We start from the raw sequence: 2,974 nt of genomic DNA, 5'->3' as shown, positions 1-2,974 counted from the left end.
GCCCTGATCTTATTGAATGCCAGAGCATGTTCGAAGGGCCAGATGGTCTACGCACTCCTTGTTCTTACTTTCTTATGTAATGAGTCAACACAAAATAGGAATCATATTTGTGAAACTGACTGTTCGGTACATACAAAGAAGCAATAGATGCAATACATTTGGATTTTCAGAAAGATTTTAATACAGACACTGGTCTTGTGTGCAAAGTTAAATGTTATGGGATTGGGGCTAATATATGAGCATGGTTTTAGAATAGTAGAACTGGCAGGAAACAGTGAACAGGAATAAAATAATCTGTTTTGAAATGCAAGGATCATTGGGTGTGGCAGGGATCCGTGCTTGGGCCCCATATATTCCCAATACATCGCAAACATTTAGTTGAGGGAATCAAATGCAATATTTCCCAGTCCATTGGCAGCACTAAACGATGTCAGACTGTTAATCGGTGAGGAGGATATAAAAAAGCTCCAAGGTGATCGAGAAAAGTCGATTGAATGGCCAAAGAATACGTGGAAGATGAAGAGCAATGGGGATAAATGAGACGGTGTGCACTTTGGTGGGAACAACAGAACAACAACTTATCATTTGGAAAGGATTGGTTGAAACATGTTGATCTTTAAAGGGATTTATGCTCTTTTATTTGTTTCTTCTGCACAGATCGCCGAGGTCCATGCAGGACAGTGAGTTCTGAACCTACAATTCAATATTGGAAATGGCATTGACACACTGACCAGTGTACATAGACCCATTAAAGTGGGGAGCTATAACATTTAGAAGGATCTGGATATCCCTGGACATCACTCACTGAAAATAATATTGCAGGAAAGAAAACAGGCATGAAGATAAATGGTGTGTTTACCTTCATTCCAAGGAGATTTGAGTCCATGAGTAAGGGTGACTTAATGCAGCTATCCAGGGACTTGGTGAACCCCATTTCGAACATTTTGTAGTATTCTTTGCTGTTCTTTTTTTAATCTTCTGTCTTAATAACGGACAAACGGACAAACCTTACATAGAGGGAGTGCAGTGAAGGATGACCAGACTGATTTCTGGCATAACAGGCTTGTTGTGGGAACAGAGTTTGGGGTGACTGGGCCTGTATTCCATGTGGTTTACGAAAATGGGGGAGATCTCAGTGAACTTTATAAAACTCTAACAGGGTGAGACAGATTGGAAGCAGGGCTGATAATTCACCTGGCTGGGACGTCTGGAACAAGGGTTCTATGTTATGTATAGACAGGCCACTGTGCATTGAGATGAGAATAAATGTCTGCAATCAGAGACTGGTGAACCTGGGGAGTTCTCTCCCATATAAGGCTGTGGAAGCCAGGACACCCAACATAAATAAGGATTTCTGGACACTAAGTGGAAACAAGTCTCTGCAGTGTCAACAGGATTGTGTTTCTTGTTCTCTTTTCTATTACCGAGTTTTCTGTCCGGGTTAATTCTTCCAAATCGTAGGGTAAGTTGATTGAAATGAATGACATGCTTGAACGTTTTAGAGACCATTGAAGAGTGTATCACATGTCTCTGTGTCTGGAGTCACTTTCAGGCCAGACCAGGAAAGCATCGGAGAATCACTTCTAGAAAGTACATTGGGGAAGGAAATTTATGTTTTCAATTGACATTGGCTTCAAGGGCACTGAAACTAACAACAGATTTTAGATATCGAAATTTTATTAATCGTTTTTAACTTCCACCAACTGCCAGAGCATTTTGGCCTGGTCTGGATTAGTAATCCAGTGACATTTCCAAAACAGGACCATCTCCACACGGGATATTATCAGAAACAACATTGAGCAGTTTAATTCTGTGCTGCTTGACAGCCTCTAAAAAAGAACTCCCAACAATTTGATTATGGTGGTTGGTCTGAGGGGTTGGTAATTGCTCAGATTGTAACTCTTCCTCTCTTTGGGATCTGGACATAGGTGAGTAAATTTCCATGTTGCCAGGGAGATGTCAGAATTATCAGCTTGGTGGTAATGGTAGACTGAGTGATTATCCCAGGCAAAAACTTACTGATTGTGCTTGAATATAATGTTGTTTCAGCTGCTGCTGCTGACACATCGATGTCAGGAATTCTCTATTTAAGAAAGTTGAGGGAGCTATATCACTGAAGCTAACAGGAGCGTTTTGACTTGGAAATGAATTGAGTCAAATGAAGAATTATTGATGAAAGAGGAGTTCGCCGTCATAGACACTTAGAGTTTTTCAATATGCAAACAGACCCTTAGCCCCAACTCATCCACGCTCACCAGGTTTCCTAAACTGAACGAGTTCGATTTTTCTGTTTTTGGCACGTACCCTCCAAACCTTTCCTATTCATGGACACATCCAATTGTCTTTCAAATGCAATTGCACTCACCAATATCACTTCCTCGAACAGCTCGTTCCATCTACACACCCTCTGTCCGAAACAGCGGTCCCTCAGATCTCTTTTAATTCTCTTCCTTCTCACTGTAAACATATCCTCTCTGGTTTTGGACATCGTCACCCCGGGAAACAGATATTAGCTATTCATCTTATCCATGCCCCTCATGAATTTATAAACCTCTATAAGGTTATCCCTCAGACTCTGACACAAACGGTACAAAATCCCTGCCTCTTCATATATCTCAAAACCTCCCGTCTCTGTTACATGATATTTAATATTCTAGTGTCCTTTCCAGGTTATAACATCCTTCTTATAGCAGGGCGACAAGAATTGTTCTCAGTACTCCAAATGTGGCTTGACCATTCTCTTGTAGAGCTACAATATGATGTCCCAATTCCTACACTCAATACTCTGATTGATGAAGGTAAGTGTGCCTAACGACTTTCATCACCATCCTGTCCATCTGTGACTCCACTTTCAAGGAACCATATACCTGCATCCTAGGTCTCTCTGTTCGACTACACTCACCAGCGCCCTAACGTTTACTGTGTAAATCCTGCCCTGGCTTGTCAAACAAAATGCAACGACTCATATTTATCT

Source organism: Chiloscyllium punctatum, chromosome 18 (assembly GCF_047496795.1).
Source record: "Chiloscyllium punctatum isolate Juve2018m chromosome 18, sChiPun1.3, whole genome shotgun sequence".
NCBI classification, from domain to species: domain Eukaryota; kingdom Metazoa; phylum Chordata; class Chondrichthyes; order Orectolobiformes; family Hemiscylliidae; genus Chiloscyllium; species Chiloscyllium punctatum.
The sequence above is the reverse complement of the archived record's forward strand: the minus strand, read 5'-3'. Positions refer to the sequence as shown.